The sequence below is a fragment of the Perca flavescens genome, chromosome 15 (assembly GCF_004354835.1).
Source record: "Perca flavescens isolate YP-PL-M2 chromosome 15, PFLA_1.0, whole genome shotgun sequence".
Lineage (NCBI taxonomy): Eukaryota > Metazoa > Chordata > Actinopteri > Perciformes > Percidae > Perca > Perca flavescens.
Genome location: NC_041345.1, coordinates 5891068 through 5918987, shown reverse-complemented (window position 1 = coordinate 5918987; position 27920 = coordinate 5891068). Strand labels below are relative to the sequence as shown.

At 39.5% G+C, this 27920-nt stretch overlaps 1 protein-coding gene across 1 annotated transcript in view; it reads right to left on the bottom strand.

The window, feature by feature from the left end:
• Positions 1–27573, bottom strand: part of LOC114569300 (protein shisa-8) — a 136974-nt gene extending 109401 nt beyond the window's left edge. Inside the window, exon 1 of the mRNA XM_028599124.1 lies at positions 27523–27573. The gene's annotated coding sequence lies outside the window, so the exon portion shown is untranslated. The remainder of the gene's footprint in view (positions 1–27522) is intronic.
• Between the last annotated feature and the right edge of the window lie 347 nt (positions 27574–27920).

Below are 27920 nucleotides of genomic sequence, written 5' to 3'. Positions count from 1 at the left end.
ATTTTACACTTAAAGAAACGCACTCCGTGTGCAGTCCATTACCTACATGCCATGAAGAGCCCAGGAGCACCTCTAAGCTTAGGCTGTAAACAAGAGATAAGCAGATATATATTTTATAGCGTGTAAATACGTGACATATATTGGAAAGCAAATTGCCTCTGGGAGGATATATTATTTCTGATCTAATCTTAAATGTTCATGCTGAGATGGTAGTATCAAAGTCAGGGCTTCCTTTTTAATTTGACTCTTTAAACTTCTTCAAAGGGAATGTCGAGTCAAGGAGGCTTATGGCAACGCCTAAGTTACTGGAATCTCTTTTTTACTTGGAGTGAAACTGAGAATATTTAATGCTTGATTTTGTAATCCGAACACTGAAATATTCAAAATTAGCCAAAATTATTCATTGTTTCCATTCAAATATTTATCCAGAGAAGTCCGCCATTCATAATTCAGTTGGACAGTCCTGATTTAGCCGCCATATGTGTGTAATTAGCACTTTTGGGCTGCAAACTTAGCATGCATCTCATGTCCGTTAGCAAAAGGAGCTGGAACAAGTCGGTTTCTTATTGTTAAAAAAACAATGAAGACCCCTTATAGTCTCCAACAAAGTGCTGCGAGAGCACATAACTCCTCCAGTCTAACACATTCAGCTACTCTACCAAGAGACTTCTCTTGTTATTGGCTTAAAAAATAAGCACTTACCCAGGATAGAAAAGATAACAGTCCAGGGTGGTGGCGCATTGTGTGCATCAGAGAATTATTAGAACCACAAGTGATTTTGTGGTCCTGGTAAATCCTTGCTGTTAACAAACTGCACCTTTTCCCCCCCTTCTTTGTTCCACATATAGTAAGCTTTGAAAAGAGAAGACTGGTTACAGTAAAAACTCCTTGGGTCAAACTGAATTAAACATACAAGGTGTTCTCTTTTATATTCCAGACTCTTTAGCCTTTCAGAGCTCACTGCGCACAGAAGCTAGAAACGACAGCTAGGTTTTCTTCGTCATCATCAAAGCCCACTGCAGTGACCTCATTATCCCTTATAATTTCCAAAAGCTCTTCTGAAAAGGGTTTATCACAAAATCTTTCTCCGCCAGTCGCAAACAATCTAAATCAAAATGAGGTTTTCCAGCTACAGAGAATATCCTTGTACATAGAAGAGAAAAATGGATGTTACTATTAGATTTGATTTACAGTCAATTACTCTGCACACAGCAGTGCCCTGAATATCTGAATACATCTTATTGAAGTTTGCTTCTTCTTCAAACTACACACTTGTAAACCAGTTAAATGATCATAGGACATCTCAAACATTTATTACTTAGACAATTCAATACACAATTAAAGTGAGAACTTGTAAGACTAGCTTTATCAGCGTTGATGTATTGTTCAGTACATTGCTGTGACACTGAACCTTCACCGAGTGTCTATAATTGACCCCACCGAGACATTTCAATCTGACCCCGGTGGCTGTTAGCCTCACGCCGGGGGTTGTATCAATTACATGCACAAGTCCATTTATACAAAAACATATCAGGTTCCATTATTTCTAGCAGTAATTGCTGAGGCAACAAAGCTCCTGACCAGATGAGGATATATGCAGGTAGGATGGTTTGTTGTCACATGGATAGATCAGTATGATACAGTAGATAGTTTGCGTTAGAATGCTAATTAATTAGCCCTAAACCCAAAGTACAGCTGACTTTGTTGAGAATATCATTAGTTTTGCAGGTATTTGGTCACAAAAGTGAGATGTCTCACTCTGTAGCTAAAACAAAGAGCTCAACACACAGGGTGAAAAGAGGAGCTGCAGTAATGAGCAGTACAACAAAAATATGGTGTTTTCTGAAAATTAAACCACATAAACCTATTCTGGTACAACCTCTAAATACAATTATGAACCTGAAAATGAGCATAATATGAGCACTTTAAATTGCCCACCCCAATTCTATCAATCAGGGTAAGCTAATTAACGTAGACACCTTTCTGTATATTGCACTCGATGGCCTTTTGAGCTTACGCACGTAGCTGCCGTAGGGATGGCGTAACCCCTTAATGCATTATAAGTAAGTATAAATGAAACTTAAAATTCCTTATTTACTTAATCCTCTCCGTCCCTTGTGGGACATAAGACACATTGAGCTCCCTCAGTCATTCCCTAGCCTTGGCAACACGTCGAGCCTCCCCCCCCAAGCCTGTGCCAGGCTATTTTTGGTCTTCTAGGTTTTCTTTTACCTGGAGGAGTGGAAATGACAAAAGAAATATCTCTATTTAACTATTTAGGATATTCCGTGTGATTACTTTTGAGGCCTTCCTTTAGGATTATATCCTCTTTTGAAAATAAATACAGTGGAAAACAATTGTTCCACAGGCCACATCTGTCACTCATAGGGTTCCTTAAGCAGATGTGTTACGGGCACACTGTTTCCTGACATCTCCCAGTGGATTTCAACACACGCACACGCACACACACACCAAAGAGAGCAAATACTAAAATGCAATTTCTATCAGACAAGTCATCAGAAATTCATTGCATTCAAGATGATGTGGACCAAAGGAGTGTTTGAGCAGACCGGGATGGTTTGTCTGGGAGTTTGAAAGAAAAAAAATGTGCTGATGAAGTGGCATCATTTCATTGTTTCATCTGTTACCAATGCATACATACTGTTTAGTATACTTTCCATGAAAGGAATAATCAAAAAGGATAAATAGAATTTCAACAAAACAATACCACACATTAAAAGCTTTACAATAAAATAATGAAAATGTCATATATGATTGCATGTGACTTGATAAGATGTTCTCGATTACTTAGATAACTCAATACACAATTAAAGTAAGAACTTTATCAGCGTTGATGTATTGTTCATTGCATTGCTGTGACACTGAACCTTCACCGGGTGTGTATAATTGACCCCGCTCTACAAACACCTGCACCGAGACATTTCAATCTGACCCCAGTGGCTGTTAGTCTCACGCCGGGGGTTGTATCAATTACATGCACGAGTCCATTTATACAAAAACATATCAGGTTCCATTATTTCTAGCAGTAATTGCTGAGGCAACAAACCTCCTGACCAGATGAGGATATATGCAGGTAGGATGGTTTGTTGTCACATGAATAGATCAGTATGATAGATAGTTTGCGTTAGCATGCTAACACTTGTTAATTAGCCCTAAACCCAAAGTACAGCTGACCTTGTTGGGAATATCGTTAGTTTTCCAAGTATTTGGTCATAAACAAATTGAAATTGACCACGGCACTAAAAGGAACACGCCAACTTATTGGGACTTTAGCTTATTCACCGTAACCCCCAGAGTAAAACAAGTTGATACATACCCTTCTCGTGTCCGTGCGTGTTGCAACGCTGTCTGACGGTTCCACCGGTAGCTTAGCCTAGCACAGAACCTGCAGGTAACTGGTTCCAACTAGCCTACTGCTCCGAATAAGTGACAAAATAACGCCAACATGTTCCTATTTCCATGAAGATGGCTGTGTCTCATGTTACGTTGTTTTTTGTACACGCTGTGACTCTACAAATCACAACATGTAAATAGGAACATGTTGGCATTATTTTGTCACTTATTTGGAGCAGTAGGATTGTTGGAACCAGTTACCTGCAGGTTCTGTGCTGGGTTGCTACCGGTGGAGCCGTCAGACAGAGTTACAACACACACGGAGATGAGAAGGGTATGTATGGACTTCTCCAACTCTGGGGGATATGGTGAATAAGCTAAAGTCCTAATAAGTCATCGTGTTCCTTTAATGAAAAGTACAGGAATCAGCAAATTTATGAAAATAAATATAAAAGCTTAAAAGATAAAGCTTTAAATACCAGATCTCATTATGTGATCAAACACACCTTCTGCCAGTTTTCACACTCACACCATATGACATTTCTATATAGAGCAAATGAACATGTTTTGATGCTGTGGATGTTTATACATGGTATATGTCTGCTTTAACACACATGCAGTACCGTTAAAAGGTCAATGTACTGTCAGTAATGACACACACACACACACACACACACACACACACACACACACACACACGACTGAGGCCTTAAATTCTATGCCACCGCCGTAAAGGTTTGATCTCAGCCGTCATCAATAGTGTATGACTTTCATTATCTTTGTCGTTAGTAATATAATCATATCATAGCCCGAGAGAACTGTAGCACAATCCTTTATCATCATACTCCTCGTCATAATTGTTACTGATGTAAGTGAATGGATATTTAAAGCACAGCACTCATCCTCTGCGAGATCAGTTAGCTTGAAGATCTGTTGCAAGAGCTGTAAAATACTTTCCAATTACATGGGCCAACGAACGATAGCAATGTTGCTTTTTATGCTTGTTCATTGAGTCAAAGAGAGGTTGAACATGTCGGAGCAACATGCAGGGGAGAAACTCCATTAAAGGCTATTTGTTTAGCAAATTATTGGACCCATTTGTTAATTCCTCTGCATTGATAATGGATTGTTAAAGCTATAGTGCGTAGTTTCTGTCGCCCTCATGAGAAATTCTAAGTAATGACAACAAAACTGACACAAGCCTTCCGTGATCACAAAAAACATGATGAGAAGAGGTTATTATCTTCACTTGAGTTTCTATGCCCTAAAGTCACCGGACGACACAATCTTCTGAACATAGTCCTACTGAGAAATACAGAGAGAGTTGTGTGGAGCTGAGAGTCTTAATTAGCTTTGTAGCAACTTATTTGGCAATGGCTTGAAGTTAACGGACGTTCATTAATATCAAAAAGTTACACACTAAAGCTTTAAGGTATGTTAACCTAGATAAAGTTTCACTTGAAATAAGTGAATATGGATTATATGGAGTTAAAGGGGACATATTATGCTAATTTTAAGATTCATACTTGTATTTTGGGTTTCTACTTGAACATGTTTACAAGCTTTCACGTTTGAAATACACATTCTCATACCGTCTGTCTGAATATATCTGTAAGTTTCCTTTAAAGTCACTTTTACTGCCCCTCAGCACAAAATCAGACAAAGATATTTAATAGCTGATTATTATAATTGTTCCTACTGCCAGTAGTTAGGGTTAGCACACACCAGGGCAATAAAGCATGAGAGACAATAATCTGCTTGCTGCGTGAAATACATTAGGAGACTTTACTGAAAATCACAGTTTGTCTATGTGAAACATTTGACCCAAGATGACAGTTAGCCATGGGTTAATGTCTCTTCAGCCAGAAGTTAACCCGTATTAAGATAACCCCAGGATGTGAGGAGCTCTATGGCTGACCATTATGTATCAATGTTAAGTAAACTAAATTGCAGATATAATGGCCATTTCAATTATTATAAATGATAACAACTTGCAGTTGGTTATTATGAAATCCACATTATGCTGCATGACTTATAATACATTCTTTGAAATCCGTCCATTCAGCTAGTGTGAGGTTCATATTGAGGTTGAACTGTCATGCCCTGTTATGCACATTAGTTCCCGTGTGGATGTGGGAGGTATAGGGCCTTGGTCCATTTGACATGCAATACATTTCCATGACAGAGTTATTGAGGAAGGGTCAGCAGGGGAACTATACTCGCTATGAGCTCGTCCAAGCGAGGCCAGAATCACACAGCACCCCCATACGGTACATCTGCCTTCTTCTCATCAGTCAACGTATAGGATACAGCAACAAATCAGCAGCTGCGCATCAAGGTTTATGTGCAAGGCTGAGGAATTCTCAGTGGACCTCTCTCGTTCTCTCCTTCAACAGTTCAACCACAGTGCAATGCTTCTAATACATTCAAAGCAAGATATCCAGAGATGATGCCCGACAAAATGATTACAGGCATGAAAGTAAAGCACATTGTGGATTGTCGTGAGTCATCTGAAGACATTTTAGTCTGAAACAGCTGTGTTTTTTTAAGGATAGAGATTAGCAGTATTTTTAATTTTTAAAGGAAAAACAAGTATTGCGTAATTCCGGGAGCCATTTGCCACATACATTGTCGTTGATTGCCTGTGTGGGAGACCGGAGGTTGGATCCTATCAGCTGAGTGTGGTGTTGGGATTTAGAGCGTGATTATATTTGACATCCTGCTAACAATCCCCCTGTTGGTGAAACAATTTATTTAAAAAAAAAAAAAAAAAAAAAAAAAAAGAAATAGGTACAAATAGCAAGATGTTTCACTTTTAGCTAGGGGCATACAACACAACAATAGCATCAGCTGTCAGCCGTGAAGACACTGCAGGGAGAGCGAGCGTTGAGCTCGCTGGATGAGCGGTTGAATCAGGGGAGGCAAAAAAAATAAACAAAGATGGAGAAACTGTAAAGAGGAGAGGAGCTGAGGGACAGAGGGGACTGGGTGTAAAGAAGGTGCCTTTCAGTTTAATTAGCGGTGGCAAATTAATTAGCAGCAGGATGTGAACTAATCTGTGTTCCAAAGGCAGTTTAAAAGGCAACGCCATAAGGAGCCACTGTCGAGATCCCATAAGACTTTACAGTTTGTTGCAGCACAAACATTATCCTATTAACTAGCAATTAAATGCTTCTTGAATCCAACTTTCTATCAATATCTCTCTCAGTGTGGCGCATTCGCACGGGATAAGCGAAGCCTGTACCCCAAGAGATGGCTACCCGGAGGCGGAGGAAGAGGACGGCCAGGGCGAGGCCACGGCACTGCACTTGGGTCGGGGTTCCGTATCTTTTTGGGCCAGGCCTGTTAGAGGTTAACAGAGGCGCATCCCCTATCCCCGCCGCGGCAGCACCCACACAGCATCTCCATCAGCCCTTGGACAAAGCCCGGTTGGACAGTGGTCCAGACTAGATTGGCTATGAAAGGCAGCGTCCCCGGCCCCCCCGTAATCCCATATCCATCTTCGTGAGAGGAATAAAAAGGCGTACAGGAAACAAAAATCTTGAAAAATGATATACAATCCCACCAAATCAGACTTGCACGGGACTAATATTATCACAGGACCTCGGTGTTCGGCAAAATATTATAGGTCATTTGCAGGGGAATTTTTACTTGACAAATTACAGACAACCTTCGTAATTATTACAAATAACTAGAGGCCACCAGGCGAATAGGGCTTATGATTTATATGAGGTGATGGAGAGTGGGAAGTATTAGTAGAAATGTACCCATTGAGGATTACAGTCAAATCAAAAAAGTGTAAAGCTCTTCACTAAACTTCAGCTAGATTAATTTGTGATATTGTGAGGGCACACTTAATTTTCTTTGGACTGAAATAATTTTAAAAGAAACTTTTTCTTTTAACATCAACAACAAAATGATTACATTCACACAACACATTTTCTTATCTCCATGCTGGGGCCTAATGCAGATCTGTGGCAGATCCCCACTTGGACTGTGCTCAACCCTTGGCTGGAATGAGGGGGGGGGGGGGGCTCGTAACAACCCTCCAGTAAATTCTAGATGACTGCATCTGCAATATAATAAGGTTTGCTTTTCTAAAACCAGTGAATTGGTGCTTTGAAATCCAATGCAGAAACGCCAGGTTTTCGTGCGGAGATTGATTTTCTGTCCTCATCATTCAGAAAGTACTGCCGGAAGAAGTGGATGCAAGAGACTGAGAAAACTTATAGAAAAATATTAGTTGACCTCACAGGCTGACACAAAGCCCCACGCTCTATTGATTTGCTCTCCAATGCAATTATGATAATAAAGCGTGATGCCTCGGTTTGTCACAACAAATCTAGGGAAAAGGTCCACCTCTAACATTTGTTTAGAGCAGCAGTAGGGACACATGTCACAGTGTGTATATTATTTTGTGTTCTAGCAATATGTAGGTCCTTTAAATGTACTGTACAGTTCATTACCCTTCGCCCTTTTGCCTTTAGCTCTCTTTGCGGTCTCAGTCATGCCAACATACTGTGTGTATATATATATATATATATATATATATATATATATATATATATATATATATATATATATATATATATATATATATATATATATATATATATATATATATATATATATATATATATATATATTTTTAATTCTTTGACCCCACTCGGCTGAAGCCTCATCCATGTTGGGGTCAGAGAGTTCAATCTGTCGTCATGTTCCGTTTTCTTCTTCTCTCCCTGACTCAACCTGAAGACTGGGTGCACCCTCTGCCCTTCATGCCGAGACGTGATTGGTGGCCCTCAAGTAACGGTGCAGTCATCTCCATGGAAACCAAGACGATAAAAAAGGGAAGATGAGGATGGGGCTTTCTGAGATGAAACATCCATGAAATGATTGTCATCTGGTGTTTATATGAGCTTAAATTGTTTTGACCAACTTGAATGTTTTTTTTTTGTATTATTTATTTGTTATTTATGTTTAAATAAATCAAATAGAAGCTTTAAATGAATAAAGATGAAAGCATTCAAAAACATTAAAGTTGAAATGAAGTAGACAAGCCACCTGTTCAAATTGTTGTTTTTTTATTTTAAATTCACCAACAGCTTCCAGCTTACCTCAGGCTACATGTCGTTTCCCTTTCAATTCCTCGTGCAGAAACTCTCTGCTGACTTTTCGAGAAAGTTAGAAGCAGGCAGTTTTTGTTTTCCTTTCTGGATCACAGTCAATTTGTAAAAAAAAAAAAACTCTACGGGCTTCCCCGCATTCATTCCTGTAGCTTGTCTGCAAAGCAGCACCCTGGGTTCTCACATTTCTAGGAAGAAATACAAATATCGTTAAGGTTAATGAGGCTCAGTTGTCACTCGCTGCCTCATCCGCCAACTCAGCAGTGCTACTTTAAAGTGATGGTTCGGAGTAATTTCACCCTAGGGTCTTTTGCACCATGACCTCGAGCCAAACACCCCCCCAGAAGCTTTTTTCACCTGGGTCGAACATTGGGAGAGTTAGCGTAGAGTAGCGTTATCAGCTGAATAGCTTAGCGCAGGGGCTAATAGACCCACGTTTGTATCTCGTAAATGACTCCACTAATAATGCCCAAAATGATACCAAACGTCTACAGTAGTACAAATAGGTTATGCATTCATAAAACAATGGATTGGAAAGTTTGTAAGTACACCACAAGTTTATGAACACTTGCCTGTTCTCTTCTGCTCTCTGCTGCTGCTGCTGCTACCTGCAGTAAGACGAGTGCTTAGGGCCGTCTACAAATTACTACACCGAAAAGAGATACAACAAAAATATTTATTAATTTAATGATTAAATAAGGTAATGTCTCCAAACTTACCTCAATTATTACTTGTCTCCTGCTTTAAAAAAAAAAAGTTAAGTTAAAAAATATTTTTGTTGCATCTCTTTTCAGTGTAGTAATTTGTAGACGGCCCTAAGCACTCGTCTCACAGCAGCAACAACAACAGCAGAGAGCAGAAGCCAACAGGCAAGTGTTATTTACATAAACTTCTGGTGGACCTACAAACTTTCCAATCCATCGTTTTATGAATGCATAACCTATTTGTACTAGTTTAGAAGTTTGGTATCATTTCGGGCATTATTAGTGGGGTAACTTACGAGATACAAACGTGGGTCCATTAGCCCCTGCGCTAAGCTATTCAGCTGATAACGCTACTCTACGCTAACGCTCCCAATGTTCGACCCAGGTGAAAAAAGCTTCTGGGGGGGTGTTTGGCTCGAGGTCATGGCGCAAAGGACCCCAGGGTGAAATTACTCCGAACCATCACTAAGATACGCATACCAGTCCTTCCAGGAAAATGCTGAGTTTTTTTGTGACTGTTGCGGGCAAAAATCTTTGATTATGCGGCACGTTTTCTTCTATGGAATATGCGGGATATTTATGCAATTTTATGCGATGAAATTGCGGGAAAGAGAAAAAAAAAAGTGATTCCCCAACACCCTGCTTTTCCATGATGTTCACGTCGCGTAATTACGTCACTTCATTACGTCACTTCATTACGTCACTTCATTACGTCACTTCATTACGTTCCCATGGCAACAGGGGGAAATGGCTGCTCTTGTGTGAAGTAAACGCAAAATTTTTCACATTTCTGCTAAGATATATGTGACTTTTTTGCAACGAAAATGCAGGGATTATGAAATCATGCAAGCCCCAGAATTTGGGGTGGAAATTGGCAATGAATGCCGTGAAAGTGCGGCGCATTTGAAAAAATGCGGCCCCCACATAAATATGCGGACTTTGGCTGATTATGCATTGAATTATGCGATCGCATAATCACGTTTTTCTGGAGGGACTGGCATACAGGAAAAACCCTCCTGTGGCAACACTTCCTTCACGTCATCTCTCTCTCCCTGCCGTGTCATGTCACATCAGGCTGTGGCTGACCATCGATTCTCTCAGCTGACTGTGTGGGGTGGTGCCACCCAGCCATCGACTACAGCGGCCCCTGATCAATGCTAATGACACCCGGGTGTGACATCGCTTCAACTTTTACACAACTTCCACTTCCAACTTTTGCCCATTTAGCACGAACACACATCAAGGGAAAACACCGGGGCGATCGATCTTACATGCTGTTTCCTGATCGGGCGGATGCTGCTAAACTGTATGCAGCATAGTTTGAAGCATTTTCCAGTAGGCTATTTGAGGCCATCGGGGGCTTACATTCTGCCTGGTATTGGCCTGGTTTGCCTCTCCTAACGGTGCGCCCCTGTGCATGACAGATCACAGTTTGTTTCAGCGTTTCAAGAATGTTTCCTAACTTTATTTAAGTAGTGAGTAGTTCTTTTTATATTGCGCTTTTCTACTCTTAACGACTACTCAAAAGTGCTTTAACATAGTACAGGCACCATTCACACACATTCATACACACTGTGGCTGACGCTGCCGTACAATGTGCCACCTGCTCATCAGATAAACATACATACACACACCAATGGCGCAGCATTGGGGTCAATTCAGGGTTCAGGGGCAGGGATCGAACCACCAACCTTCCGTGAGCCACACCTACCCCATCCTGTCCTGATCATGGTATCAAATGACCGAAAACACATAAATGTGTCATTCTAGAGGGCAAATAAAAATTATGTATTTTTTACATTTTTTGTCATTTAATCACACACACACACACACACACACCTGTGAGATTGGAGGGGATGATAATATTGTACTGGAGTCAGCAATAAATCACAGACTGATAAGGTCAGCTCCTGAATAATGATCATAATATGATGAGCTCCAGCCATAAGCTGGCAGAGACACACACACACACACACACACACACACACACACACACACACACACACACACACACACACACACACACACACACACACACACACACACACACACACACACACACACACACACACACACACACACACACACACACACACGGGGGAGGGTCTGGTTAGGTTTACTGAGAAAGCTCAGTTTGGCAAGCCATCCACCCCCCAGCCAGAAACAATAGCTCTTCTGCTAAATATAGAACGTCTGCATTTTACTTCACTCTTCTTTCTCACTCTGTCCCACCTCTCTCACACAAATGTTAAGCATTTCTCCCCATTTTTCCTTGCAATCACCTTTTTGGCCACGTCAGAGGGGTGGCTCAGTTAGTGTGTGAACTCAACATTTAGATCTTTAGGCTTAAAATTGGCATGACATTTAGCACAGAGCTTTATGGTCACCAGAGGATAAAGCAATGATTCACTGTGAGGCTGCGTTTTGCTTTATTATATAATTATAAATTGAACACATTTGTGGATTGTTGGTCAAAGATATTAAGCAATTTAAAGTGGCTATATGGAACTTTCAGTTTGTGTTGATTCTAGCGGCCGCTTTGGACAAAAGCGGTAGTGTTTTTACCACACCTGCTGTCGTAAAGGTCTTTTCTTTATGGTGCTGTATTGCCCACTGTATTACTGAGTTAGCATTAAGAGGAGGTCATATACTGTGGTTGCGATGAATGTTTTGCTCAGACAGAAAATCATTCATTTACAATAAAAATAAGTTGCAGATGCATCGTTGCATTTCAAGTGTGGCATACGGTAACTTAGCCTACTTTGGATGTGTCGGGAGCTAAATCGGGTATCCCTGTCACTATGTCACGAGCCACAGCATTAAGAGATTTTTGTAGTAACCAATGTAATATTACAGTTTTTTTCGATTGCTAAACGACAGTGGGCACAACTGGAGTCACATGTGCAAAACTCTAACTACAGTCTGCACAGCAGCAGTTCATGTGGACCAAACTCTAGTTCGTTTTTCATCGCTTGAACACAGTTTTCAAAACTCTACACACTTATCCCATGACTTTAACCACAACGTGCACAACACTGTAGATTGACAGCACTTTGTTCAAAGGCTAACACACTGCTGTCAAAACTGTTAACCACACATTCAAAACAGAATAGATTTCAGTCTGGTGCCTATCAAACACTGCTGATTGCAATTTTAGCTGAAAGCCTAAGCAGGTGTCTTGTTTTAGACTAGTTAGTGAACATATATGGTATTTATACAGAGAAAGCTCAGAAAGCCTTTTTTTGTATACAAACACTAAATAACAATGAAACATATACACTGTACTGTTTGAGAGAAACAGGTAAAAGAGCAAAGATACCAACATGTTCAGGTAAGATGTCTGAGGTTATGTACACAGCTATAAAAAAAAGTGAAAAACACTATATCTTTACAATAGTAAAACGGTGTTCTTACTGTTTTTCAGAAAGTAATGGAGGTGAAAGCAATAGAAACACCACATTCATTTGTATTTAGAGATGATGCAGACATCCCATGTGATGAAGAAAACTTGCCACATGATGCTGGAGAGAGGCAGGATTAGTCACACTATTCTTTGGTACTGTTACGTATGTACCTTTAGTTTTTTTTCCCCAGTAATTCCATAAATTACTAGAGACAAAATACTTTAAACTGAAAAACTGCTGATTTTCATTCCTTCTTGTTTACCTTACGTAAAAATTGGTATGCTATAAAATCTATATTTTTTTCCTTAAATAAACTGTTGAGTAGTGTCAAGTCACTCAAATTGTTCAAACTGTAAAGATGAAAAAGTTTGTAATTTCTGTATTGGTGTTTGACGCTAGTGTTTTTTACACTAGTGTGTACCGAGTGACAGTGTGTGTGTGTGTGTGTGTGTGTGTGTGTGTGTGTGTGTTATCTCAGTGAGGCCTGTGCATAGTGTTTTGCAGATGATGTGAACTGTTTAGCTCAGGTGACTGTTGGTAGTGCAGACTGTAGTTTGAGTTTTACTCGTGACTCTAGTTGTGCCCACTGTCGTTTAGCAATCGGAAAAAACTGTAACTTAGATTAATATAGCGCATTTCATGAAACCCAAGGACACTTTACAAGTACAAGTACAGGGGGACAAGGGAAAAGAAAATAGGCCAACACAAACAGAAAAGAAATAAAACTGGGCGCTAAATGGAAGGAGGACGTCATTTAATGTTGGCTACTGGCGTACAATCACATCCTGGATTGTAATTTTTATTATTTTATGAATGAAATAGACATATTACATACCCAAGGGCCAATTCTGGGTCGGTCTTGAGTCATTTACAATCCTGTAATTGTCTCCATCTGTTAAAAGCCTGACCGAGATTGACTCCGGTCTTCTGTCTTTCCCTTTTAGCTTTTAGTTGTTTTGTACTATATAAAAATAGCGTTCTTTTCATGGTTAGTCTCGTTTGCGGTTACAGGCCATTTATGATAATCAGATGGAACATTACATTCAGAAACATTAAAAAGTTACATATAGTCACTTTAAAAATGTCTCTACAACATTGAATGATTGAATTATTTGCTTGACTAAAAAAAAAAAAAAAAAAAACAGATACATGGCCTGTCATTTTTCAAGCTAAAGTTAGCATGTACATCAGCGTGAGCTTCTTGGCCTTGATGTATGGACCTTGAGAAGTATACGGTGGCCATGTTAACATGTTGATATCATTAGCATGTAAACATGTTCTGTCCTCTGGTTCTAATCACACACTGCTCTTTCTTCCCCTTTCTGCCCTTCTCCGTGCTGTTGCAGAACCGTGATCAGCGCAACAAGCTCAGCCTGTCGTCATAGCAGCCAATGAGGTCACGACGATGCCAATAGCTTTGATGAGTGTTTTCTCGCCCCTCTACACTCGGCCCCACTGCCCCATTATCACGCTTCCCCCCCCTACCACACACTGTGTCAGCATTTTCTCAGCCTGTATGCCGCATTGGCATACGCAGGAGAACTGTGCGCGTGCGCGCGTGCGTGCGTGCGTGTGTGTGTGTGTGTGTGTGTGTGTGTGTGTGTGTGTGTGTGTGTGTGTGTGTGTGTGTGTGTGTGTGTGTGTGTGTGTGTGTGTGTGTGTGGACGCACACACTCATGTGTGTTCAGTTTAACTGCTTGGCTGTCTGTCGATGTGCATCGATTCAGCCGCATGCCATTTGCATTTTTGCATTGTGTCTGTTGTGTGGAAAAGTCTCAGTGCAGCGTGACATGAGACGCGTGCAAAAATGAAAGGCAGCCAATTAAAAACTGTTAGTTAGGAAGTAGGACAGTCTGTCTTATCACTGGTATGAGCACAGGAATATGCTGATGAAATGGATCTCCACTTTTTATTAGATTCCTTGCCGTTGCAATTTTTTCTTGTTCCAGTTAAAGGTTGGGAAATATGAGAATGTTAACTGCAACAAGCATGCAATTTAAAGTCCCTTTACCTCACAGCTGAGACTACAATCTCTCTTAAACTGTATCACAGAAACAAATGGTTGTAACATGTATGACTCAATTTAAATTAAAAAAAGCCCTCGATGCAATCATTGAGCATCAAACAGCATCTAACAGAGATGAAAAGGGTCACGTTTAAGTAATGTGGACCTAAATGTAGACATTTGTATCATGGCAGTAGCATGACGAAAGTAACAGTAATGACAGTCACAGCAGTCATTGCCAGACCTTCCACCACAGCGCTGCGGATGGTCTGGCGAGTCCACACAGCATTCTGGGATGGGAGAAAAAAAGTGCTCTGGTTTATTGGCATTTCTTGAAACCAATCACAGTCGTCTTGAGCAACAGCACCTCTGCAAAATAGCCTCTGGAAGGAACTTGTTTGGGTGGAACATGTGTACGTTCAAAGGTTGTTTCACTGGCAATTTCCACCGGTTGCGGTCCAGCTGCGTCCCAGCTCCGGCAGTCCGCAGCCCTCCGGCGCAGATACGCAGAACTTCTATTTTTGCCGGACGCCGAAAGCTCCGCAGCAATTCAGCGGGACAGGACGTCGAGCACAGAAACAAAATAAAACATCCGGTTCATTTTCAAAATAAAATACACCGTGCTCATGGCGGATCATATTTCCCTGCACTACACCTTGAAAACACAGCACAGAGTTGTTTCCCCTCTACTCCTCTGGATGGAAATTAACTGTTGTTGGTTTTGTGATTCTATTCTACGTGAATTCGCGAGATCTCGTGGGTCCTCGTGACTTCCGCTGTCAGTCATGGCCACAGCCGTTCCGCAGCGGAGCCGTTCCACAACCAGTGGAAATTAGTAGTTAGTCGTGCAACAGAAAACTCAGATTGGACAGATAGTCTAGCTAGCTGTCTGGATTTACCCTGCAGAGATCTGAGGAGCAGTTAACCATAGTCCTCACAAATCCACCGGAGTTTAAAGTTCCAACACAAAGAAAGCAGTAAGTGACGGACATCCATCCAGGCAACGGAGCAATCCCGGAAGTAGAACGCCGTGGATATAGACTACAGCAGTCACAACTAAATGTGAACCTGATTTTCAAAACTCTTTGGTCTTCTAAATTATTTTAAAAGCTTAATTTTTTATAATACTGATGATGAAAAATGAATGTAGCTGTAGACATTTGCACTTGATCGACCTGCAACTTCCTGCAAGATCATTACATCAGGTGCTGAGTTCAGTTGTATGCACCAGTGACTACCAGCAGTTTATTTTCAGTGGCCCCTTTATTGGGTACACCTGTACAGTGTAATGCAATCCAATACAACTGTTCTGCTTTTATAATGCCTATAAAGCAGAGGTGTTGATTCAATTGTGTTGTTTTATATTGAGAGGTGTTTCTAATATTCAGCCTCCCTATATGTATATAAATAGGACGGAAAAAAAGCAATATCATGCAGCCCAGCAAAACATCTTTAACTATGACCTCAATAATAAACATGATTGAATTTAAACATTTCTGACAATGTAACCAAAAAATTTAACAGCTCTGTTAAAGGGTAACCAACCTGGACAACAATCTTTGAAATTGGTCCAGTATTAAGCACGACGTTGCAGTCGGCAGCAGCGAAACAAGCTACAATGCAAGTCAATTGTCCAGCTTGTATTTACCTTCACAAAAGTGCTTATTTTGCCGCCAACAGGCTCAGATTAATATTCAAAGTGTCTGACAACATTATGGAAAGGATTTCTAAGGAGGTCGACCTTTCTGTTGAAGAGTAAGATCCTTCTTTTAAACATAAAAACATCCTCGAAATTGCATTTGCTAAACCCACCAGACTCTATGTAAATAAACAGTAATTTTAGCATTGTAGAATACACTTCATTCAAAGTCCACAGAAACAAAATAAAACTATGTAAAGCCGTTTTGGGTCGTCTTTCCCCTTTTCCAACCAGCACAAAAACACATTGTTTACATCTGACAATATGGTGGCTCTATACATGCTAAAAGTATTGCTTTTTTAAAATGGAGTCTGGTGGGTTCAGCGCTAGCAACTTCAGAGCTGTTTCTGGTTAAACAGAAAGGTCTCAAAGAGGTTTTAAAAGGTCTATCCCTGAAGGGATCCTTACCATAATGTTGTCAGAATATTAATCTGAGCCTGTCAGTAGCAAAACGAGCACTTTTGTGAAGGTATATACAAGCTGGACAATTGCTCCGTTAACCTACATTGTAGCTTGTTTTGCCGCTGCCGACTACAGCAATCTCGCTTAATACTGGACCAATGTCAAAGATTGTTGTTCCCATCAGTCACTTAGACACAAAAACATAGGAAAATAGGGTCCAGGTTGAAAATACGGTAGTTACCCTTTAAGATAACTTTTGTATTGAATTGCAATAGACTGTGCGGGTTTACCTAATAAACTGCCCTAAAAAACTTCGACTTAAGTCGTTTTTTTCAGGCAGCAATTACGACTCATATTAACGTTTTTTGAATTATACATCCGCATTCACTGTCACTGTTGAGCGGAAGATTATGTGAGAGGAGATGATCTGTGCAGGAGGGCGGGGAGGAGGCATCAGAAAAATGACGGAAAGGAGGAAAAATCAGATATTTACCCCCTTACTTCTAGAATAACAGCTTCCCTGTCTACAAGCCAATTACCACATGGCAGGAAAGAGCCTTAACAACATAGTGTCTTATTAACACAAACAAACAAACATTGCGGTGGAGCGTGTGTGCTATGAAATGAGCAGAAATGCCATTCTGTTTGACAGGCTCCATTTAAAATGTAATATTTTGTTAGGAATACATACAAGGTATAGAGGCTAGTCATTTACTTTCCTGTCAGGAGATATTAAATGAGTTTCATGCAGTCAACAGAGCATAACAGAAACTAAGGACATGCAGAGAACATTCAACCATCTGTCAATACCAACTGCCTCCTAAACACAACGGATCTCTCAACCAACATCTAAATGGTAGCAAACGGAAATGTATTTTTGTCATGCATTCATGGCAACATCACACGTGTATTTTCATACTATAGTCAGAAAGCGGTAAAATGTGTGGAATACGTTTGTTTGCTGACATATCCGGTTTAATCGTCCACTTTCATCTCTCAGGCACAGACCTCCCTAATTCATAGCATGACAGCATCAGTTTCCAGGCCAGTATTTGCAGTATTTTGATGCTGTGGCAGTAATCAGGGTAACAAGCAGGAGGATAGAGAAGAGGAAAGAGAGAGAGAAAGAGAGGAAAATAGCAGCTTAGAAAATATTTCTTTAACTGCAACAATGAGCCCTGTGATAACTGATGACAATCCAAGGCGGTGATTGGAGAATAACCCACAAATTATCTTCTGCTATCATTCATAATTATTCTCAAAATCATCAGACCCACACAGACACACCGTCTGCAGTCACATGGGACACAACACTTCTCCACAGAAAACAAAACACCGGTGTGCTCCAATTGGCAGCAATCACTGGCAGCCCTACTGTCAGAAATAATGTGCTAAATTTGTACCTTGAGGGGTGCAACGGTTTGTCACTGGGGCAGTACCTTGGTGGACAGGAATAGACTCCTACTGTACCCCATCTCTGACATGCTCACTGTCTATTTCTGTGGTAGGCCTGATACAGTGCTTGCTAGTTAGACAGCATGCTGCCTGCCACACTTCCCCCCCACTCTGTTGACGCATGTATTGGAAATCAATTTTGTGCAGGCAAACTATACAAACAGCTCTGCACCGGGGCTTTCCAGTGTCCCTATTGTAGCTTACGTGCTAAAGAGGTAAACAATGCTCCTGTCCTATATGTAAAGAGTCCAACTGTCAGAATCGTTAAAATCTCTATTAATCGACAGATCAAACCAGTCACAATATGAAACATCTGTGAATCAGCCATATCTGAATTTGGCTCAAGATGACGTCAGAACTGCAGAATGCGTCTTTCTTTACATTGCTTGAGCCAAGATTAGGGCTAAAGCATGTCCACATTGCACTGTGAGAAATAATAGAAGTTCATTATTATGTTCAGCACATTTTGTCTTAATTAAAGGATAAGGCAGCGGATATTCCATAGTGTTGTTGCAACAAATGCCATGAAAAGACCAAAACCAACAATGCATTAGTCCATCTATCAGTATTTGCTGACTTCCCCAGTCTGTGGGGCTTAGTAAGCCCATTGGTTACGTACCGTAAGATGTCAATTTAAATTGTCTTTTTATTAAAAAAAAGGCATAATAATTTCCTAAAATGTTACACAAGCAGGAATAAATAGTGGATTCTTTGGAGACTGTTTTCATAGTGCACTGAGTACCTACAGCAGCAGGACAATGCACGGCGTTGGGTGTTTTAAACCCCCAATGTCATCTTCCAGGCAGCGCTGCCTGGAAGGCACTAGGATTAGGCAATGGTTAGGGTTAGGTGCCTTGAAGTCGACGGTCGCAGCGCTGCCTTGAAGTCGACGTTGGGGGCTTAAAACACCTTCGAGCACAGTGCACGTGGGATTGAATCAAATCAAACTACACCGCAACATCTTCCATCGTAATAATGGAATGTCATCTTGTGCAAAAATTTGTCTCACTCGTGTTTTAAACCACACTAGTGGCGCCACCATGAGCTTGACATTTGTGGTTTTTAATCCATACACAGTAGCACCCTTATCAGTTCCAAACTTGAATTGGTCCAGTATTTTGGTGTACAACCTAATACCTGCCTACTAAAGACATCTCAATTAGCCTCAGCTGTAGTTTGTGTTTAGCATTTAGCTCAAAGCACCGCTGTGTGTGTACAGCTTTAAGCTATAACACGGCTGTAGACTGTCTTGTTAATAGTCTTTGAACAACAAAGGAGCTCCATGGCTAGTTACATACTATATCATGCTTTGGCTTATACTTCACTCATTATTGGTTTTAGTCTTTTCATGGGACTAGCCTTTGTATTCTTCCAAATCTGCATTCTCCTATGTTAGCCTTTGTTATGTGGTTTAGGCAACAGAAACATTGTGGTTTCATTTGAATGTTAATTTTTTTTTAAATACACGTAGTGCTGCCTGTGCCTCAAAATTACCATACAAAAGTTGAATAATGTTGAAGTCTATGAAAAATCACCTGCCTCATACCTCTAACCTTAAAAAAGGTTTTTCAAAGAGAAGAGGGTTAGGACCGCAGAGAGCTCTTGACTGTTTTCCACTCCGTCAAAAACGAACAGGAAGAGATTTCAAGCAGCACGGTAAGATAAAATTGATTAATTACAATTGGATTGTGAATTCAAGGTTTTGAACAAACCTTCTAAACAAGCAACCGCTGCTGAACGAATTAAGTAATGAATAATTGCCGAAATCATTCTCTTAACTAAAGAGAATAAATGAAACTAATTCTGACTTTTGGGAAGTGAGTATTGGCTATTTTTTTGTTGGGTCATTTTGGGTAACAAAGATATAACTGAGGTTATGAATGACATCTTTTGGCAGACACGGACATATTTATGATTGAATTCTCATATGGTGATAAGACAATTGATTGACGGACAATACCAGTAAGAGAACTGGCAGAGTAGGCAAGGCCTAAAAATGAATTTACAAAACTGATAGCACGTTTCTTGTTTAAAGAGGCGGACTGCAGAGTAAAGCAAAAAAAAAAAGATAGTTAGATTTTGACTGCAGGGTCGCACCGGGTTTTTCATACAAGTTTCCCGAACAAAAACAAATAGTCTATATTCTTTAGAAGAGCCTCTTCATTATTTAGAGACAGACTGCAACAAGGCAAAACATACTAAATAGGTCAAGTTAAATGACTATTAAGTTGATTTCGTCCGCAGTGCGGTACACGGGTTTTCACGTAAGTTTCCCGAACAAATAATCTTGCGGTGTGGTGACGATCACATCGACCAAGACATAGTATACTATAAAGTCCAAGAATCAATTATGGGAAACGAAATTTCCCCTTCCAGTGATGCAACTGGACCCATAGTGGGTGAAATGACTCATAAATATGGACCGGAATATTTGCGATGTCTGTCATAACTGGTCATAAAGCTTTGGCTTTCCGAGAAACGGATCTTTGTGTACAAAGACATTGAGAATGTTAAAGCAAGATTTTAGAAGAAGTAGAAAGAAAATTAATGGGAAAAAAACAAAATTAAGACAGAGGATTTAAAGCTACTGGGTATGAGAAAAACAAAGAAGGTTTTAAAATATAGATAAAACAGTGAGACAGGGAAAGATTGCAAAAACACACATGCACCAATCAGTTCTAACCAAAGCCCATGTTCTAAGCTTTCTCTAAAAACAAAGAACAACACTTGTCCCTCTGTTTGACTGAGTCCAAAAGCTGAGGAAGGTAGTGCTACCACACACACACACACACACACACACACACACACACACACACACACACACACACACACACACACACACACACACACACACACACACACACACACACACACACACACACACACACACACACACACACACTTAAACAATTATAGTAGGTTATCTTCTGAAACCTAGAAGAAAATACTGAGTGTAAAGTTAAAGGGGTTCCACTCACATAACTTGATTATTAGAGCTAAAGATTATTTGGTCATTCTATTTGGTCAATTGGGGTTACAGATCAAACAGTGAGAGAACAATTCTCTGTTCCTCTCTCCTGTACATGGGAAAAACAATTCTTGGTGTATGAAGGTTCCACTTATTTGGTTTGGGTAGTGATTTAATCTTTTAACATTGGTTTAACCTCAACACCTGACGGATTGAGAATTTCTCCTAATGTTCAACTGACGTAACCACGTTAATTACAGTGTGGCTAAAATGACCTCACTGAGGCGGCGTCTGTAATCAGCCCTGCCTCTGACTACATGAAACCTGACAACCAATACATCACTCAAGGCTGCATCTGCTTTTTATCCCTCATGAAAAGTTTTTTGGTGCAGTGCTGTTTTCATGTTAAATGAACAGAATAGCAGCTTGTTCAGTTTAGTGTTAACAATTAGATTTTTACTTGAGCCGGTCACCTAGAATGTCTGTACACGTTCCTGATGTCACTTTTAAGACTTTTGCTGCCAAAGCTATTGAAGCGTTCGTGAATATGAAACTGTCTCTGCAGTCTTCCCCAGATCCCTAAAAACAGTTCATACAGACACACGTAAATACACATGCTTGCAATGAAGACATGCTTTTTGCACGCTACAAACACTCCCCACACGATAGACAGATCAAATTAGACGCAAAAACAGCACGACAAACAGAAATAACTTTTGGAAAATATGTCCAAGTATTCAATGTGTTTGTCTGGTGTGTATACAAATTGCCTACCATGGTGTTAATTATACAAGGGAAGAAAATTGGATTTTTAGTTGATTCGGGAGCAACAATTTGGGTTTAGTGAAGTTTTGTTCTTCAAATCAGAAGCTCTCTGGTAAACTAGGGGTTTTTTCCCTTAGAGAAATGGTTAGAAGAATGGTTATCTCAGAGAAGTTCACCATTCTTATGATTTGAGTATATTCAGATCCTTAGGATCCTGAACTAGATAAGAAAGGAAAATGTTCATTGTTTCTTTCTCCCTTCCATCTGAGTGTCCTGTAAATTTGTTATGCAGATTGCATTTGAAAATGTCTATTTGAAATTGAAGACATTCTTTCACCCACGGGTCTTAGGAATGCTTATTCTTTTGCCCACTGGCTTTAAAGTTGTGCGGTTTGATAAAAATCAATCTTTGGCTGACATATTTTTGTTGCAACCTAAAAGTACGTATTTGTTTACAAATTTTAATGTAACACGTACCATGTCAGTCTGTTAATCTCCTGATTACGGTAACAAATTGGGACACCTGTAGTTAAGTTTAAGGAATCACAAATATTACATGCATTCCTTTTGTCACCTTTTGACCCTGATGAAGACTACGTTGAAGTTTTTTTTTTAACAAATCAAAGGACGAGTATGAGTTTTCTTTTGTCTATTGGCATATACGCATGTCCAGTGGCTGTCACCTTGACTGATAAACTACAGAAGTTTTTCAGAAATTCTAACTCAAAAGCTCACATTCATGTTTCTTTGTCTCCAACAGAAGAGGAGACAGACGTAGGACTGACATTACTGATAATGTTTTTATTTGTCTCCATCGACAGGAGACTATAGAAAACCTATACGACAGCGTAGGCCTTGTATTCAGTGTTTTACATATTCAGTGAACCTGTGACTACAATAGATGCATATTCACACGGTAAAAACGACATTTTATCTACTGATGTTTCACCACCTTTTGTCTCAGGTACAGCGTTATCTCTGGGCAAACCACACAAATGTGACGTGGATTGATTGAGAAATTGTCAACCTGTAGCCATCAAACTGCGTTCGGACTACAGGCCCCAGAAACATCAGTACACGCTAAAACAGGAAGTAATCGACAGAAATCCGACCGGGTTTTTAACTCTTTGACGGATGGGGTTTATAGTTCCATGTTTAGATTCTCCAACACGTACACTTATTCTCTCAAGTAACATAAATAAGAAGAATCATTTTTATTACAAATGTTAAAGTTTTGTTTCATTCAGGACCTTCAAGCAGTAAATGCAGAGGGTCTCGAGCTCGAGCACCTAATGTCTCCCACAGCTAAACATAACATTCTGCAGGGAATGTTAAATGTTTTGATTCTCTGTTGTTTTGTATAACATTTTTCTTTTCTCAGAGTTCCAGTAGAAAAGACTATAAAATATCATTTTATAGTTCTGGGTGATGGTAAGCTGTACACCTTGACACACCTTTCAGGAATACATTGAGTTGTTAATTAATGATGCCATAAATTACAGAAAGAATAACAGTGTGTTTATATGTACCCTGGAGAGATCCTTCTTTCTTTGACAGAGGACAGCCAGAGGAGGAGACACACACACACACACACACACACCACACAGATAAGGCACAAACTAAAACCAAACATGAGTAGTACAAGTGAAATTTTGGTTTAAAGAAAAAATATGTGATATGTTTCCCGTAACAGGTAACGATTTGGATAAATAAATGTTCAAAGTACACGTGATTAGGTGTGCTTTAGAAGGCTAAAAACTTTAATTTGTAATGATTCTTGGAACTAGCAGATAGTAATTAGTGTTACTTTGGTTTGTAAACTATAGATAAAAAAATGAAAAACAATGTATTTTGGGTAATTCGTCTTAGTTTAATGGTGATATTGAATAAATGAAGGATTAAATGAGATTTAATCCTAAAAGCAGTACGTTTCATGTCGTACTCCAATGAGTTTTTGAGTTGCTATATCAAAAATAGTTTTAACTAAATTAGTTGATGTTGACGTTGAAAAATTTCCTGAGGTGAAAAGTCCCCTAAAGAAATTATTTATTGAACTTTTGTTACGGATAAACAGGATTTGCTGTTAAACCTAGAACAATGTTAAGGATTGGAATATTAAACAGATTATTTATATTGCTTTTGAGTCATGAGCTTTGTCATGTCTCAAAAAGGAGGGATATAGTAGCAATGATAAATAAGGGGTTTAATAAAGTAGCAAGGGAAATAAATAGTGTTAAATAATTTTTCTAAAGACGTTTGAAACACTTGTTGTGACATCACTGTAGCTCCAGTTTAAAAGACCTTGAATAACCAAAGTGCTAGAATAGTTAACAACTGTACATTTAAAGAAAAAATCTGCTTAGCTGAGAACAAAATTGATAGTTCAACTGTAAACAAAAGGATCATCTACCCCCTGATTGACACAGTAGTGTAATGGGATGCAATAGTAATTGTTTTTGTTTTATTGGTTCCGATTTGCTCCAAAGAATTTTGCTCTAAAGATTTTCTTTATTTAGACATACGTAGGGAGAGGCCCATAAACAAAAACACCTATTTCTTCCACGGCAGTATAAGGGAAATGATAGGTTAGGGTAGGTTATTGCGTGAGAATTTTCTTCTGCTCTTTTGGCCATGAGAGTCCAGGTGTCAAGCCTGGGGATTCCGTGGTGATAACAACTTCAGGAGGAAGGATTGGCAAATAGACGGTGAAAGAGACCATCGCGATAGTTCCAGTGACACAGGGCAGTGAAAGGTTCCAGGGAGAGTCACCTGGATACACGCATCACTACAAAAGGTTCCGGAGGAGAGGAGGAGGACAGGTTTTTCTACAACCTGCAACAAGTGACGAGCAGATCCTCTGCTGAGTCACCCTTTAGGGGAAATCGATTCAGAGATCAGCCTGACAGACGGCGTTTCTGTGCTATCTCTGAAATCAATCAGGGAAAACTGGAGTTTTTCTCACTGTTTGCAACACATTGAGAGAGGAGGAAAACGAGAAGTTTTTCCAAGGAGGAAAAACCAGAAGCTACATATTGGTATTGTAGCCTGCTGTTTAAAATCATTTCAGAAGACAGCAGTGATATTGATCTCTTCTCTGACAACCACAGCACATTCTCTGACAGTGACAGCAGAATATACTTCACAATTGTAGAGAACACACCACCTCTCTCTCTCTGAACACACACACTGCACATTCTTTTGAGGAACTGTTGACATTCCTCTGAGATAAACACACACACTTTCAGAGCAGAGTGCTCTGGCGCACACATGGAGCAGATGGACAGAAAGGACTGGAACAGGTACCCTTCAAGAAGAACATGGGGGGTTTTCCACATTTGTAGTGTGATTATTATGATTTTCTATTGTGTTTATGGTTTTTGCATTTTATTTTTGATGAGAGAAAAGTATGATAAATCACGTGTAACCATTTCTCCCAATATTTGCATACAAAAACACTCTAGGAACAATAGTGAAGAACATGGAGAGAAAGACAAGTGATACGTTCACTGCTTTCCATGTAAAGGAGAAAATGGTGGTTGGAAGTACTAGTACAGAGCTAATATTACTGTAATGATTAACTTACGTCCACTCTTATGTTCCACTAACAGGCATTAGGATGTTTGGCATACGAATGCTACTAAATTGGGGCTAATTGGGGTTTTGTACCTTATGTGGTTCCTCATGACCACACAAACTCAACTGATAGATTATTGATAAAGAAAGTAAATTATTCCTAAACAGCAATATTGTTAATATTGAACAAAGTTAAGTATAAATACCTAGGCCATTTTGTTGTGTGCTTTAGAACTTAGGAAAAGTTCCTTGTGAATCTTTTATTACATTGAAGTAATTTCACCTTCCACATTTTGATGACACATAGACACCACGTTTGACTAAGACTCTTGAAAGATTATCTAATAGATACATTTTCTACTAAGGAATGACTTGGGTTTAGTTAGGAAATGTATGCGTGATGTAGGTCATAATGATTTTTGTTCACTCTTTCTTCGCTCACAGAAATAAGCTATTTCCAGTGAAACTACACACATAGAATAACTTTTATTTGTGCTGTGACAGCACTTAATGATGTTAGAGACAAGGAGGGGTCAGTCTTATTCTGATTCTTCTCAACTTTCACTCTGTGAGAGCTTTGATAATTGCACTGAGCGTGTTTCAATTGATTTATATTAAAATAACCAAAGGGGGGGAAGCATTTGATGGCATTGCATAATTTAATTATCAGTTTTATGGAAAATTTGACTTTGCCGTATGGGTAGATATGAAATTAGTAAATGTTCACACTTCACACCAGGTTATTTTAATGTTTAAATACATAACACATTCTTTACACAAATTATAAGGCAGTAGTCTGATGTGACATTAACCAGTGACATTTATGTCCAGGGTTTTTAGCAGATTATGTTTGGTCTTCAGATTTGTTTTGTTTGCTATGTCGTTACCCTAATCAAGAAAAAGAGTTCACTTCATTCTTATGGTAAATATGATTGAGCCTTCTGACGTATTCCGTCTTTCTGAATATGATAATAATGTTTGGACACCGTCTCTGATACTGTGGGAGATTGATTCATTTTGTTTTATTCTTTGACGTGAATGCTTGCTACTATTTAAAAGAGGTTTTTTTTGGTACCTTTCCATTTAACAGGTAAGAAATAGACATGAATATCCATAGGGTTGAATCTTTAAAAGTAAAATTTATTTTTGTAATTATTTTGTAATCAAAAGGGTGAACTGTGGTGGCAAATTTTATTTTAACCATTTGTTTAATGAAATGAACCATTGGTTTAATGATTGTTTTATAACGCCACAAGATTTAGCTTCTTCATGTGTAGATTCAAAAGGCTCCAAGTGAAATAGTTGGCAACCGTGAACTATAGCCCAGTAGAATTATTTAGTTTTACTAGTTTGAACCTTCTCACATTGTTGACTTTTTAGCAGACGAAGTCGAGAAGGCCACAAACCGTGTCTCCTTCTGCCTCCTGAGATAAACTGTTGCTTAGGCTAATGAAAAGAACAGGAGCAAAGGGGAAGGTGAGACAATGGTGTGACTGTTAATGATGTCCTCTTTTCAACTATGGCCATACTAAAAGATACATTTAGAGGGGGGGCTTAACGGAGTTTCTTCACTATATGATGTTTGGATGTTTAGACTTTAGGTTAGAAAGACATTTTCAGTTGTGCTGCGTGTACCTTTGAAACTGTTCTCCATTTGCAAATGTAAATAAATACTCAAAGACCAAACTTTGGTTTAATTCTCAAACGGTTGTTATTCGTTTTGATTTTATCATGAATATCACTAACGCTGCTGCTTCAAGGAAAACTTCCACCACATAACCTTCCTGCACACACACACACCTTAGTTTTCTATAGTTTACACTTTAGTTCATTTTCTCCTCATTGAGATTGCTGCCATTTTGACCTCATGCACATCCCGTTCACATTGCACATACCATACAGTACATCAGCAAACAGGAACAATGACACATAGCTTTTCTTTCACACATCATGTTTAGGATTGTTGGCAGTACATCACTTTTACATTTGTACTAAGTGCATTTAGTTACCTTCTGTACAGTCACACTTCAGTTTGCCTTTAGTCGTTCTAAATTTCTTTTGACTTACCAGTGCTGAGGGTGCCGCTGCCAGTTGCTGCCACTGGCGGGTCATTTTGTCAGGCCGGAGCAAAAAATGTGCCACCTAAAGAGCTCTTAAATACAGGAAGTGGCCAATCAGAATGTACCAAGTGCCTGACACATCATAAGGGGGGATTGGATTGTATTTGATGTTACCCTTTTGTTTCAAAAATGGTTTGATCAGCTGTTATATATGTTCCCCTTTGTGTTCAGTTCAGTTCATTTCAGTTTATGTAAAGTTAGCACGACCTGAGTTTAGCTGACCTCTTTATGGGCCCAGAACTTTGTTGCATGCTATGTTAAATTCCATCTTACATTATTGGGTGGAAAAAACCCTGTGACTTCTCACGTCTGCCAGCTCCATCCCTCACACGCTACAATTAGATG